General features: G+C 42.3%; 1 protein-coding gene across 1 annotated transcript in view; it reads right to left on the bottom strand.

Moving 5' to 3' along the window:
* Positions 1-6093: 6093 nt before the first annotated feature.
* Positions 6094-16588, bottom strand: part of LOC141578038 (uncharacterized) — a 119191-nt gene continuing 108696 nt past the window's right edge. Inside the window, exon 14 of the mRNA XM_074366596.1 lies at positions 6094-9624. The gene's annotated coding sequence lies outside the window, so the exon portion shown is untranslated. The remainder of the gene's footprint in view (positions 9625-16588) is intronic.

Here is a 16588-nt window from a genome sequence, read left to right on the forward strand (position 1 = left end):
TTATTCAGTGTGCCTAGAATATGATTCAGTTAAAAATGGTTTTCCTTTAAATACTTTTCAGAAATTTTCTGTGATATTTTTCTTGAAAAGTACTTGAAGATTTCTGAGGAGGTTTTACATTTAGAAAAGTTTATTCTTGTAACAATTGACACATTAAATAAATGATTCATATCCCTGGACAGCATAAAGCCCTGGCTTTTTTTTTTTTTAATATATATAATTTTGGTGGTTAGTTCTATGACATTTTATTGGGTAGAACTATCTCCCATTTCCATTTTACAGGCAGAGAAGATGAGTCATACGATACTCACTATACAAGAGAAGCAGAGGCTGATTAATTTGGGCAGAAGTGTAAAAGGGTATGGAGAAAAAAATCGTTGACTCGCAAACTGGACGCATTCTGTGGTGCTGTGCAGCTGAAACGGATTTGATTTTGCTTCTGGGTTGTCCTAGGTTTTGGCACATGTGCCTGGAAATGTCTCTCGGGCAAAGATGCTTATTTAAGAAGGTTGTCTTGTTAATGTTCTTAAGAGTATTAAACAAATTCCACAGCAAATAAATGAACATGTTTGGAAGGTTTTCCACCCTAATGTAATTTCCAGAAAACAGACATGATTCACTTGCTAAACCAAACACACAGGTACAATAATGAGCCTGGCTCACATGACTGGACAGCACGGAGGGAGCCTCATCTATTGGCCTGGGTTATGCTGCAGTAACTGCACCTGAAATTTTAATTAGAATTTATTTACAGCGAGTGCTGCTTCTGCGTTTTTCTCCCCAAAGTAAGGAAGCGCCCTCAATGCCTGGCCATTAGTCTGCAGAGCCCCGCGGCTCACACACTCCCCTGCTCATCAGGAGGCTGATGGAGCCAGTTTGCTTAGACACACTTAGCTACACTCGCAGCGGGGATCATCAGTCTCTTCTGTGTGTTGATCTCCACGTGCAGGGGAGAAAATCGACTTTTGCTGCCGACAAACGCTAATTGACTACCAGTTGTTTCAGAGGGACTGTGATGTTGAAAACTGGTGTCCCATTCATTTTTATATGTTGGATGCTGACAAATTTCACGGCAACACCTTCACGGTAAGTACACCCACCAGGGAGGGTGTCGGAGTTTGAATCTGTTTGTTTTAGTATTCAGATCCTGGCACTGGTCAGTTTACAGTGTTCTCGCTGGGTTTGGGAGACTGTTTCTGGAGCGATTTCTTTGGCTTCCAATAAATTTGCAAAGCCGTCTCCTTCAGTCGATTTCTGATGAGTTGAGTTGGGAGGGGCATGTGAAATTGGGGCGGGCAGAGAGGTGCAATGAAAACTAGCCACCATCTGGTTACCTTTCATTTTTTGTGGGCCAAAAATGCTTGTCTTCTTTTCTTTTCTCCTCCATTCATCCCTTCAGGTCAGGGAATCGTCTTCAAGAATTTCTTCCTAAAATGTAAAGTAATGATGAAGGAAGTGTGTTTCTGTGGTTGATTTCATTTGATTTGCTTTCATTGTTAAAGATTTTCTGGTGAGGTTCTTATGAGCTCTTAAAAGCTGGAAGAGCAGCAATACCAAGGAGAGAAAGTCAGAGAAATGAGTCAGAGGCCCCTGTGAGGTCTGGGGGATGAGGGCAGGAGATGGGGCGGAGGCAGCACCGTGGCCTCACCTGCAGCCCTGAGGGCAACGTGCGCATGTAAAGCCAGCGTCTCTTGTCACCATGTGTTCTAACAGGACTCCCACTAAAGGAATGCGAGGAGATTTGGGGAGGCCTTAACTTTTACCCTCTTGCCAAACATCTTTAATGCTGACTGTATTTATTCAAGATGACTCAGAGATCACCTGCAGAGTGTGAGGAAGCGGTGCTTGCTTCCTGTCTTGCCCGCCCCAGGCTCACTCATCAGACACCTGATTCTTGCAGGCACTGCAGTGCCCGTGGGGGGAGCTCTGCTCCTCGGGGAGCTGGGCACGGCAGTGCGCACATTGAAGCCGGCAGCACCATCGCTGATCCCACTCCAAATGGTGAGATGAGCCCTTTGTGTAAGTAGTAGAGGTGGGATCCAGAGTCTTCCTGTGTTTGAGTTTTGCAGTAAAGCCAACTTGGAGGAAAGAAAGAAAATGCCTACTGTTCCATGACTGTGTCCTAAGGGTTTAAAGCTCACTGTGGAGCACATGTGAGATCTCATTCAGTAAATACTCTGGGGTCTTGATTCTGACTTGTCTTGAATTTGGCATTCTCATGTTATTTCTCTTAAAATATGTCTAAGCAATCATTTTTGTTTGATGGTTATGTGTGCATAAGGGTCCTGAAGAAACTGTTGTGGATGGAAGTGTGGGTACCAGAAGGGCTGGTGGCCCTGGGGGCTGCCCGAGCTCCACAACATTTGTTACCAGCAGTCTTTCAGATTGCATCTTATTCCAGAGCTCATCGGGGCTCCCATCTCTCACTACGTGTTTTGAGAGAATATTTGTTCAGAGGGGAGGGGACGGGGTGCTTCCAAGTTTGGGTTCTGGGGTTCCCTGTCTAAAGGTGGCACTGGAACAAATCATTTATTCATGGAGTAATGAAGCCCCCCAGTCTCGTGGCTAATTGGGACTCCCTGTCCTTCTTCATTTTAGGAGCTGGAGGGCTTGTGTTAGGCCCCCAAACCTGTTTTTTGGTGAGCTTTCAGTCCTATAACTCCACCTGGGTTGTCCCGTTTCAGTCACATGACTTTGATTTTTGCAGGTAGGTGTGAATCCTGGATAGTGCCTGGGACTTCCTGGTTTCCCCTACAGTAGGGACACTGAAGAAAGTTCACCCCATAAGGTGTGTTCGGGGGCCTCGAGGACAAGTAGGGACCCACAGACAGATGTCTGGATGGGTGGCGATCAGGCCCAAGTCTTGGAAGAACAGAGATTCCATTACTGTTTTAACAGTGAAATTGAAGGAGTAATTCTGTAAGGTCTGATGCAACTGAGATTAAAATTATTATATCGTTTTTATTGTTAGCAGGAGTGGTTTTTAATCCTTAGACCCAGTCCCCCTTATTGACAATAAATATTTTGTAACCTTTCTTTTCTGGTGCCCGGAAGTGAACGTCATAGAAAATGTAACCTAACTATAAATTTGATAAACAAATAGACAGGTAGATGGAAAGATGTTTTGCCTAAATTCTTATATTATGGGGTATTTTATATTCTATGCTAATTAGTGACCACTCAGGACAAAAGGCACATACAAAGGGAGTCACTTCTAATAAACTATTTTTCCAACCCTTACCTAACTGGGAAACAAGTGGCTTCAGAATTTTAGAGCACCTCCCAAGTCCCTGGGGAAATCTCCTTGTCAGAGTTCCACTTGCTTATGGTATCCTGTGCCAAGTGAAAGCAGATGCGGTTCGGAAGCTGCCCGGAGGCTGACTCCGGGGATTCCTTCTCCGTCGCAGCTGTGAGGGAGCCTTGTCTTTCCTGACCACAACCAAAGAGGCAATTTTGAATCTCTTAAAACTGCCATACCAGTGTATATCACAACCCTCACAAGATACGTTGAATAAAGTAGAAAACTTTAAGTGTCTCCTTTAGGATAGAAATAGGGTATAAAAGAAATAAATTAAAAAATTCTAGTGCCCGAATAAGTGCTACATTACACTGGCTGCATTATAAGGTTAGAAAACTTCATTACCGCTTTACATACCACATCTTGTATTTAGATTTTATTTATCTTTTTTTCCCTAAAGAAAAAACAATCATTTGATGAGTTCTTGTGTCAGAGGTGATGAGCAGAGAGCAAGTGTAAAACCGGGAATCATGGTGCTGGTTAGTCTAAGACCATCTCCGTCACTGCGCAGATCATCTTTACTCATTTTACTGCACTTTTTGGAATCACCTTCTCACTTGGAAAAACTCCCGTATCAGTTGGATTTGCTAGTAAAACAATTATTTTTCTTACCTAGAACATCAGTGATGTTTTCAAGATGATAAAAAAAATCTGCCCATGGCATTTAAACAGTTGCTTGTTCTCGTAACTCATGGCTCACGGTCTCGTATTTGTCACAATTGGAACTGTGTTTTCTTTGTGCAAATTCTCATTGCTTTGGTGACGCAGGGACACTTGTCCTTACTGGATGGAGTATGATAGTAGTTTTTTGCATTCTCTCCCTAAATCTGGAGTCCTGTGTTATGTTTCCTGTTAACTTAAAAAATAGGAATATTGTTATTTACCTAAATATCTAACCTCACACCAGTGGTGCATATCAAATTGGTCCAAATAAGAATTCCAATATTAAATGAAACAGTAATTTCACAACCCACTTTTCCAAAAATTTGGATTGATGGTTCAATTATACCAGGGACATTAGCTGTTTTAATTGAATCAATCATTGCTTTCTTCAATAAAATTTTCCATTCCATCTGCTCTTTTGGTTTATTGTTCTTCAGTGTTTCATTTGCTTTCTTTCCCAAAAATATATGATTTTGGCTTTTGTCATTGAAAACCCTTACTGGTTTTGCTACCTCATGCTGGAGAGGAAGGCTTGTGACTGTTTTATAGTCACTGGTTTCATGGTTGTATGAGTGCTTAATGCCACGTTGCAGGGGTGTGGAGACCTAATGAATTGTGTACATAAAAGGCTTAGTCTACACTGAGTGCAGGGTTAGTGTTCACAGCCCATGTCATCAGTATCATAATTAATCCATTACAATCATCCTCTATTAATCAGTGTTTTCCTTCTAACGTCTCCAGGAGAGGAAATGTAGTAGTCTAAATGCAAATCTTTGCCAAACTTTCAGTCAATTCAAAACCTTTAAAGCTTTGCTGTCAATAGGACTGTGTGCCTTCTATCCCTAATTCTGCTCCTCCTGACCCAGGACTCGGTCTCCACAGCTGATGATCCATGAGACACTGGATTCTTGGTCTCATGGCTCTGTGTGTTCTGGGACTTCTGGGGACTTCAGCACTGTTTTAGGGGCTTTGGGTCCCACCTCTTCATAGCATTGCTGAGATGAGATCTGTGGTTTCACCCTCATTCTTGACTGTATGGTGCATTTTTTCTAGAACCAACACACGCCACCGTGGCAGCACTACTTTGAGCACGTGCTGGGGCAGCGTGTGCTTGTCAGTTCTTGGGTTTAAATTTTCTGTTCTAATTTCTATAATGGGGTATACTGACAGATACACTCCATGTAAACAGAAGCTCTGTGGGGTTTTCAGCAACTTCTAAGAGCATAAATATTCCTGAAGCAGCTAATCTTCCTCCCAACAAGTGAGGAGCAAGCCGGCAAGTCCTGGGGGCCTGTGGCGGCCAAGCTGTGCAGCCCAGGCTGCTCACCGAGGAACAAGGAGAAAATCTTAAAAACCTACTTCCATGCTGTCTTTCACAGAATCTCAGAAATGAACGTTTTAATATCTAAAGAGGGGTGTTTTTTTAAAATAAATTTTTTATTTTTTTCCTTTTTCAGTTTTATCAGGTATAATTTTTACAGTTCAACTTCACATACACATATTGCATGTAAATACATGTATAGAGCATACTGCATTTTTTAGTTTACATATATGTACTAATTATTGTTTCATAAGAACAGATTAGAGCTTTAGATTTTTAAAATTAGTTACCAGAGGATTAAGGACATCTACAAAAGAATAAACAGAATATGGTAATCCAATCACAAAGGATGGTCAGATGTGCTTGCATATATTCAAGAAATCAAAACAATATTTAGTTCATTTGTGGTCTTATTATTATTGCTATTAATTTTAGATTCCCCATAAATGAAGTCATATGGCATTTTTCTTTCTCTTTCCACCCCACTTCACTTAGAATGACAGTCTTCAGGTCCATCCATGTTGCTGCAAATGGCATCTTTTATGGCTGAGTAGTATTCCATTGTATATATGTATCACCTCGTCTTTATCCAGTCATGTGCTGATGGACATTTGTGTTGTTTACATGTTCCTTGTTCTATGTCCCTTCTGGCAACAATTACGGATTTTAAATATTTTCCACCTTAAAATCCTTCCTGAAGGAGATGTGGTAACTGGAATAAAAAACAGTTACAGCACAGGGTTGTTTGTGATGGCCTTGGGGGCTTGGTAGAAAGGTTGGCAGAAAGGATTTCAGATTCTGATCAAATGAGTCCTCCTCTTGTAGCCCTGCTGACCGCCTCTCTCACGGCCTGCCCTACAAGTCTGACCAGTCCCTTCTGTGAATCCTACTGTATTGTGCACAAATTTTGTCCAATTGGTGTCATCCAGTAGGGACCTTAAGTGAGGCACCCAAGCTCCTGTGTTGGTTTCTTCCATCAGCCCTTACTTCCTTGGGAGCCAGGACTGTCTCATTGCCCCAAGGATCCCTAATGCCTAGTGAGATGCCTGATAAAGCTGGTACTTAATGAGCACATGGGTCAAATGGAAAAACCTGATCAAAAAAAGGCCCTCAATTTTCAGACATGCCTACTTGAGCACATAGGGTAAAATGACATGTCTTCTTGGATTTGCTGTCAAATACTTCAACAAAGGACAAATAAAAGAACAAAGGTCTGAATAAAGGAAATATGGAAAAGTTTGTGAATTCCTTAATCTGGGTGATTGGCTTATTGTACTATACTTACTCATGTATACTTAAGTTAGTTTATAATTTTACTGTCATTAGCTGAATAGCAAGTATTAATGCGTATTAATTGAAATCCTTAGAACTGAACAAACTTACCCCACACAAAATCCTTAATATCAAAGTAGTTTGTCTTTCAGAAATCTTTTCCCACAAAGACAGGAAAAAAGGGAAAGGCAGATCCGTGCAGTATTTCCACGTTGTCAAAAGACCAAAGGCCGATACAAAAGAAGAGATTGTAAAAAAGATAAAGAGGCTGAAATCAATGTCCGGAAAACCTAGCTAACAATCCTAAATGGCCCAACTTAACTAATCTCAGCACTGCTGCATCAAGAATGGGGCAAATAGCACCTAGTGGATTTTTTTTTTAATAAATAAATAATAATCCAGTTCCTACCACAGGCAATTATGATAAGACTGAGTATAATTTCTAACACCAACTAGTGTACAAATCATAATTTCTACTTGATTCAAACTGCTTCTTCTATAAAATTTGAATCTTTTTATTCTTAAGACAGATTTGTGGCCTATGACCTAGTGATAAAATGTTCAACTGGCTTGTATTAAAAAAGGTTCACCATAGTGAGAGTTTATTACATCAAGTATTCCTTTTTGGGAAACCCATGTGCCTTGTCACTCTCTTTCATAAGATTTCCTGTGGAAAATTCAATCCTTCATTCAGGAAAAGGCTGAGCAATATATCTCATGGGAAAACCTTCATAAACTGCAACACAAGAAAATGAAAATGACAGTGAGCAGCCCGTGAAGCCGGCAGACACACAGCGCACGTCTGTGTTCCCGCCTCGAAATTCTTTAACCAGCAGGGAAAATGTGCATTTCAAAAAATAGACATAAACAATTTTCAGGACTTGAGCACACAATTTCCCTTTCAGGGTTTAGTGGGCTTCCATTTAATTCTATGAGAAATGTTTAAAACAACAGAACAACAGCTGAGATAGGGTTTAAAGTAACTTTTATGTCTTAGTGAAAATAAAGCCAACTGATAGTTATCATTTTTACTTTATTTGATCTCACTCTCTTACTTTACCTCCCCAACCTCCTCCAGAAAATGATTGTGAACATCCCCTCCTGTGTCAGAAGGCTAAGTAGAAAGTACCAATCAAATGGAGGTGGGCTTTGTTGTTTTATTTTTCAAAACAAACAAGTTTAATTCATGTGATTTAACAATTTACATCAGAAACAAAGTCTACTCAATAAATGGTAGCCAACACATGTCATCATAGCTGCTCATCAGGTTTGGCCCCACGTTACACACTTTTACATGGACATGTGCCATGTGCTGTCATGGGAAATGGTGAGTGGGGACAGGGCCTCTGCTCTCACAGGGCACACAGCCTGGTGGGGGAGGTGGTGTTCAATCATTGCCCTTTTTTTTAATATACTTACAAATTATGGGAAATGCTATTTAAAAAGAACAAAATGAGTCAATGAAAGTGAAAAATACAAGGACAGTATTTAGGCTGAGGGAAGACAGGGAACCTCTTTGAAGAGCTGACACTCCACTGAGACCCAAAGGACAACTCCGGTGCTGCAGGTGAAGGGCAGGGACACATTGATAAAGGGCTGATATCCAGAATATAACAAAATCTCTTTAAACTCAACAAGAAGGATGAACAACCTGATTAAAAAATGAGCAAAATTCCTGACACAGATCTCATCAAAGAAAAAATCTAGATGCCAAAGAAGTCTATGGAAAGATGCTCCACAGCATCTGTCATCAAGGGGATGCAGACTGAAACAGCGAGGTACCACTGCACACCTGTCAGAACTGCCAAAACGCAGAACACTGACAGCACCGAATGCTGGTGAGGATGTGGAGCGTCAGGAATTCTCATGCATTGCTGGTGGGAATGTAAAATGGCCCAGATATTTTGGAAGACGGTCTGGCAATTTTTTACAAAACTAAACGTACTCCTAACACATGATCCGGCAACTGTGCTCCTTGGTGTTTACTCGACGAAATGGAAACTTATGTCCACACACAAAACTGCATACAGATGTTAATAGCAGCTTTATTCATAATCACCAGAACTCAGAAGCAACTAAGCTGTTCTTCAGTAGGTGAATGGATTAACTGTGGTCCAGCCAGAAAATGGACTATTATTTGGTGCTAAAATGAAATGAGTTATCAAGGCATGGAAAGACATGGAGGAACCTTAAATGCATATTACTAAGTGAAAGAAGCCAATCTGGGAAGGTTCCGCAACTGTCTGATTCCAACTGTATGGTGTTCTGGGAAAGGGAAAACCACAGAGACTAAAAGATCAGTGGCTGTCAGAGGCTAGAGGGGAAGGAGCAATGAATGAGGTGCAGCACGGACCATTTTAAGGTCACTAAGACAGACTACTCTGTATGATGCTGTGACGGTGGATACATGTCATTGCACATCTGTCCAAACCCACAGAGTGCACACCACCAAGTGTAAATCCTAGTGTCAAGTCTGGGCTCTGGGTGATGATGACGTGTCAGTACAGGTTCACCCAGTGTCGCAAATGCATGCTCTGTTGCAGGCGTCAATAATGAGGAGGCTGTGGGGACAAACTGCAGTTCATACACTGAATCCAGCCCCAGACACAGCTGTTAATAAAGCTCTGTGGGTGTGTGGAATGTCCGGATGCTCTGGCGTCTGAACAGCAGAGCTGAGCAGCTGCACCAGAGATCAGGAGGTTTGCAGACACTGAAATACTTACTCCCAAGCCCTTGACAGAAAAAGTCTGCTGAGCCCTATTCTAAACGAATCAGAATTCACCCTGATGAGACAGGACAGCAGGGCCCAAACCAGGCATGGTTAATGGGACTGAAGCAATGTTTTAGTTCGAACACCTTTGCTGAAGTCCTGCAGATCCAGCGACAGACTGTAGCCAGGAAGCGTCTGCAGAAGGAGTCGGTAGCAGGCCTTCCCGCCAGGCTCCGTAATGCCGGGGGCCACGCGCTGCACGGGGGCCACCCTCTTGAAGAAGGCGGACTTGCGGTGGAAGCCGATCAACTCATAGAGCTCGGAGAGGATGCTGCACTGCTGAATTCTCTCCTAGGAATGCTGAAGCACAGGGAGAAAAGCAACAAGCATTTGAACGAAACATGTAATGGAAAAAATACCAGTAAAAAATTTTCCCTTAAAACAGAGACCCAACGATACAGGAAGGAAGAGGAAGGCTGACTTCATGCACTGATGGGACCGGATGCAGAAATGCAGGGAAGCAGCGCTGTGCGGATGCTCCAGACCCACTCTGGGCCCCACCTTTCCGCGTTCCGCCTCTCCTTTTACTAGAAAGGTCCGTATTCCCTGAAACAGAGGAATCTGCTACCTAAACATGGGACACATAGAAGGGAAATAGGAAAAGGACGGGAAAGTAAAGGAACAAAAGTTCATCTACACCCTAGGGTTTGGGCGGGACTTTCACCAAACACACAACCTCTCATAGCACATAGCACACAGTGAGAGGCTGACAGAGTGACTGCGACTTCTGCTCCTTAAACACCAGCTACCTGCCAGCACACGCTGTGATCGTTACTGAATCATTACAATCATTTCAGAAACTATTACTACCCCGGCTCACAGGCAAGGAAATCTGAATCTCGGGGAGGATTTATTATCATCCTGGACAAATTCCCATGGCCCAGAAGTGTCAGAGCCTCCGGCAGACCCTGGACTAAAATGCTCCTCATCACCACGGGCCCTGAGCCCAGGCTGAGGCCACGTTAGGTCTGCACGGGCCCAGAGCATGAGTCTGTGGGACAGGGAGTGGTCCCATTTGAAGTGCCAGGCCAAGGCCCTCAGGAACATATGTAATGAAACCAAATACCCAAACTCATTTCCAACGCACTTCCCTGTCCGGTAGGACTGCTCGGCACATCTGGCTTATCACCTGTGCACAGGCTGTGCAAGGGGCCCAGACAGTGACGTGACGTCCCCATGGAAGTGGCTCAGAGACCGCTTCATCACAGGACAGACTCTCCCGGCTTCCAACGTTAACTCTCCATTCCATTTCCAACTGGAAAGTAAGTTTAGACTTGTTTTCCTCTCCAGAAACAAAGACAGTGGTAACATCAGCGGGAAACTCAAGACTGAGGAAGAGTCTCCTGGACATTTGGAAGGATAGGCTGGGGAGGGAACAGAGATAGGGATCAGAAAGACCCGTGTTCCAGTCCAAAGTCTGCACATCACTCGCTTTGACAGTTTCCTTATTAATACAGGTGATAAAATCTAATTATGATTGTTTTGAAAACTAAAAGAAATAACGTATGCCACTAGCATAGGTGTAAAATCCTCCATGAGTGTTCCAGAAATGGACGTGACCATGGTTAGATACTGTCTGCCAAGTCTTGTTTGCTAAGCTCACATCAGCCAGCCAGAGATGTGCCAGAGAATGCCTCAACAGCCAGCAGCCTTCTCCAACTTGGAAACTCACAGTGTCCGAAGAACAGGCAGTGGTGGATGCTTTGGGACACTGTGGAGGTAGCACTCCAGTGATGACTTTAAAAAGCTGGGGAGAATTTAGGGGACCATACAGTTCAAATACAGTAAACTCATTCTATGTCTACAAATATTCATCTGTAGCCATGATGATTCAGAGAGGAAATATATATTCAAACGTACATCATTTTCCCACATAAGTGCATCAAAACAATTTGGAAAGAATGTAACTTTCTTCTCTAGATCACACAGTGGGGATTACAAGGTTTGTACTGACAGCACTACGTGTAAATCATATGCAAACGTAACTGGGTCCATTATCAGTCATCATCATTTGAAGGGAAGAATGGAAAAGAACAAAGCCAAGCTAATACGCTCCGGTATTTTGTTGGGTTACTATGTCACAGAGGAGACGGACAGGTCATCAAGGAACCACTCTGCCGTGATCACGGAGCCAGGGAACGGGATGGGCGGCAAGATGTATGGCGCAGCCGTAGCTGTGCCCGCCCTTCTAGGCAGGTACCCAGTCACTTCGACAAGATGTCAAAAGTGTATGCCCACGTCCTCATCACCTGTCATGCATTAAAGAGAAATGGAAACCTATAAACGGCCAATAACCTCGGTGGGTACACCGTCCAAAGAGCAACGTCACAGTTTGACAACTGGCCATCCCGGTTCCCTGGGCTTCATTCTTGGAGAACCTTAAAAACCACTCCTCTGTCCTCAAGAAGTGCTGCCTACTTGTCCTATCTTTGGCTCAGGGATACAGCACGTTCACGTGGACTTTAATGTCTGCACAGATTTGACTGTCTTTCTCCAGGTTCTCTTGTCCATTCTGAAGAGGCCTGAGTTAAGTCCAAACTCCATAAGATCAATTCCCTCCAGTGACAACTCAACGAGCCTGCAATTACAAACCAACTGAACAGGACTGTCCTCAGCTAAAAATGTCACCCGCCCTTCACTGCTTTCTTAATCTCCTCTCCTGGCTAATTGCAACAGACTAAAACCACCCTCCACCAAGTTCCCCAACTATGTCAAATAGAAAGTAAGGTCCATAAAAGAGGTGAAAACTCCATAGTCACCTCTGAATTCCTAGCATATGTTAATGTTAATAAGTAGAACTATGATTATGGCTTCTTTCCTTTAAAACCTTTCTGGTTATTTAAATGAGACCATGGAAGGGAGGAGTTTGGGTTCAGTATCTTGATCCAGTAGACTCTGGAGACATTTTTCGGAATGGCTGTCCACTGATTCATTCAAAACACAACTTCTCTTTCCGGGAGGAGCTGTGATTTTCTGCCAGGAGCTTGTTGTCACTCTCATGCCAGAACAGATTTAAACTAAATACATACATTGGATATGATATTTTTCCCCGCTTCCAAAAAATTTAACTTTCCTTACTTCCTTGCCTTGAGGAATGCTTTTTTACTTTTCATTCTAATTCACCCTTTTATAAAGCAGGATTCTCAGGATGTGCTTGGCCTTACATAAGAACAGCCATCCAACTCCCAGTGTGAGAGGCCTTGGGCTCATCTCCTGACCTCCTGTCAAGGCAACTGAAACTCAGTTCAGGAGCCAACTGGCCCCCCAGGGCTTCTAAGGCTCGCGTATCTCCCAGAATCCCTGCTTTCTGGTTTGACATGTCTTCTGAGGATTTCCCCTCACTTACTTCACAATTAGCTGTGCAGCTTGAAAGATGAGGAAGGAAGGTCTTATTTCTTAATCAGCATTTTAAGGAACTTATGTAATGAAGGTTTTCAAGACTTTCTAGAACCCTCCATTGCCAAGGCAGAAAACACAATAGATATTTTCTAAATCTAGCTATCATGTGCATTTTTTCTTTGCTTTTGTTTTCTTAACTGCTAACAGACATTTTTGAATTAAAAAATAAAATAAGGCCCCAAATAGGATAGAACATTGAAGAGGAAACAAAATTAAAGGGGAAAGACAGAAAAATGATAAGTACTCTACAAAGTTAATAGAAAAAATACACTATGGATCAGATCAGCAGTTCTCAGTAACAGCTAATTGAAACCTGACCATGAGGTAAAATGTCTCTCCTGTCAGGAGACAGCCAACAGAAAACAGAATTAAATCAACAAACTAAAATTCTAAGTCTGGGGAAGTAGAGAAGTCTACCAGCTAAATGTGTTTTCTTCTGGAAGAGAGGGAGACTCATAAGATCTTTTCTGTGGAGCCTGAGCCCAGGTGAGGACGGTGAAGTGAGTTCTGTAAATACCCAATTAGCAAAGTGAGTGATGAATAAAGAGACGTGAGCTTTGATGACAGAGATGATACTACTATTCACTTGTCTTTTAAGTATGTCTTCACGTTCAATGATCAATACCTCGGCGTCCTCAGGGATTGAGATTATAGGAAAATGCACAGCCCGGGCCTAGACCTCCTCTGTGATTGTGGCACTGCACTTAGATGTTTCAAGGGCACCTCCAACTCCACCTGCAAAGAGCTGACTTCATGGTGCTCCTCCCACGGCCGTCCTGCCCAGGGCCCCTTGTCGGGGTCAAGGTCTGTCTGCCTCTCCCAGCTCAGTCCCATCACTCACAGATGTGACTGGACCCCTCCTTCAGGGCCCAATTTCCTCAGTCAACGAGTCCCACCACCCACACCTCACCTACCAGGTTCTCACTGGCACTCCCTCAGCACTGACTCTGTGCTGGGGACCACACTGCACACTATGAACACGTTATCTCACTGGATCTCCACAGCAGTCCTGGGAAGTCGGTATATCACTGTTTCAATTAATAAGATAAATTGTTTCACTTCCTTGAGTGTGTCATCCAAAGTGACACGGCTACTGAGACACAAACATGGTACTGAAAATCACTTGAAAATTGAACACTGCTACACCTCAAAAACACCCTACTCTGACTTATCACATCACCTCCAGCCGAGCCTTCTAAATGTTTCTAAGCATTCTACAAGACAAAAGTGATCTACGAGAGCACCCTTCTCCCCTACTTAAAATCTGACAATGACGTTCCACTTCCCTTAGGAGAAAGCCCCACCGGGCCTGAGCAAAGCCCAACAGCCCGGCATCCGCGTTCCCTGCGCGGCCGCGCCGCCTCACCCAACACGCAGCGCTACACGTGCCGTGTCCAGGACAGGGATGCTGACTCCCTACAACCCGGGGATCGTCTCAATCGAACAATGATCACCCTCTTCAGTGGTCACCCTATTCATTGCTGACTCTCAGAAAAATATTTTCTCAGGGTGAATCAATATCTTTTTCCTTACAACTTCCCATCATTGATAATGAGCTCCCCCCAAAAGAGAGAAGACCTAATCCTCAGTCTCCTTATCTGCAATGTATGAATAACAAGGAAATATGAGAGGTTTTAAGCGAAATAATATTGATATGAAGCTGAGGGACAATTCCCAACATACAGTAAGCACTCAATATGTGCTTACTTAATATTAATAAAATAGATTCCATTCCAGCAACCTTAAATCAATGTTTTATGGCTTTGTCCAAAAGACTACTGACAAACTATTGGACGAACCCCTTTGAGCAGATCCGCCCAAGCGTACTGGGATAGGTAAGCCTTGACTCCAGTTACAGCTGGAGCCAACCAGCTCTACGGGGCAGGGGCAGTTTGCTCAAACTCTTACATGTTGTTTGAGCATTTAGTTGTAGTTATTGAATAAAGACAGGTATTATATAGTCAAAGCTCCTGAAACATAAATCTTCAAAGATTGATTCAAATTAGGTTTCAAGTACAACACTCTCACTAGAAATTATTTGAAAATTATTGTCTTAGCTCCTCTGCACATCAAAAGGTCATGTTCTTAATGTATCTGACTATATACACTGAGAGGATTGTTTAAAAGAAATTAAGATGAAGCCATAATGAATAAGCTTTCATTATAATCTGCACAAAGCCCCACCCAAGGGTCTCACTTCTCACTTCCACATAGGAGTTCAGGTAGCTTAACCTGGGTCTTGGTTTCTTATGACACGGGGGTGGGAAGAATTGTGGATAGATTTATGTAGCAAATATAAATCTAGGGTATTTGCTGTGTAGGAATCCTAGAAATAAATAAATTGATATATAGTCCCACCCTTAGGAAGCTCAGCCTTTCCAATTACAACAGCATAAAAAATGAAATGAGAGATACATTTAAGAAAATTTTACAAGATTTTCACATTGAACATTTTGAAGTATCACCAAAAAAATAATTAAAAGATCTACATATATGGAAGGCATCCCATGTTCATGGAATGGTAGACAATATTGTTAAAAATGTTAAGACTCCCGAAAGTGATCTACAAATTAAATGGAGTCCCTATCAAAATTCCAGCTGACTTCTTTGCAAAAATTGAAAAACTGATGCCAAAATTCATATGGAAGTGCAAGGGGCCCAGGACAGCCAAAACAATCTTGAAAAAGAAGAGCAAATTTGGAGGACTCACTCAAAGGTTACTACAAATCTATAGTACTAAAGTCATTATGGTACTGGCATAAGTTTGAATGCAAAAATCTATGAGACACAATAAAAAATCCAGGGGGGAAACTTACATTTACAGTCATTTTTCCAGAAATGTGCCAACAACACTCCATTGAAAGAATAGTCTATTCAACAAATGGTGCAGAGACACCTGGGTATCTGAAGGCAAAAGAATGATTCTGGAATCTGGACCCCCGTATTTTATATAACAAATAAAATATTAATTCAAAATGGATCACAGACAGAAACGTAAAAACTAAATGTATAAATTTTCTAAAAGAAGACATAGTTTAAATCTTTGTGGTCCTAGGATAGGCTATGGCTTCCTAGATACAATACCAAGAGCACAAGTGAAAAACAAGAAAGATAAGATGGACTTCATCAAAATTAAAACCATTTGTTACAAAGGACATCATCAAGAAAGTGAAATGAAAGGGGAAGGGGGTAGCTCAAATGATAGAGTGCATGCTTAGCAAGAAAAATAAAATGAATAAATCTAATTACCTCCCCTAGAAAGAAATTGTTTTAATGTTTAAAAAAAGTAAAGTGAAACGACAATCTGCTGAATAGGAGAAAAATTTTGCAGAGCATATATCTAATAAGAGACTAGTATCCAGGATATAAAACAAATGCTTACAACTGACCAATACAAAGAAAATCGACCCAATTTTTAAATATGCCAAGTATTTAAATAGATACACAATTGGCCAATAAGCATATGAAAAGATGCTCAGCATCACTTGCGAAATCAAAATCAAAATGATATCTGATTTTACACTCACTAGGATGGTTATAATCAAAACATGGACAATAACAAGTGTCGGTCAGGAGGCAGAGAAATGGGAACCCTCAATATGCAGCCGTTGGAAAGGAGCAATGGTGCAGCTTCTTTGGAAAAGCCTGGTGTTTCCTCAAAAGGTTAGAAATATATGGCTCAGCAATTCCACTCCTACATATAGAGTCATCCCTCAGTATCCTCGGGGGGTTCGTTTCAGGAACCCCCCACCCTGGATACCATAATCCAAGGATGTTCGAGTCCCTTTACAACCAGCCATCTGGATCCATGAAGTGGAAACTACAGATATGGCGGGCCAACTGTACAGCCAACAGAATGAAAATA

This window comes from Camelus bactrianus, chromosome 6, assembly GCF_048773025.1.
Source record: "Camelus bactrianus isolate YW-2024 breed Bactrian camel chromosome 6, ASM4877302v1, whole genome shotgun sequence".
In the NCBI taxonomy this organism is placed as follows: Eukaryota; Metazoa; Chordata; class Mammalia; order Artiodactyla; family Camelidae; genus Camelus; species Camelus bactrianus.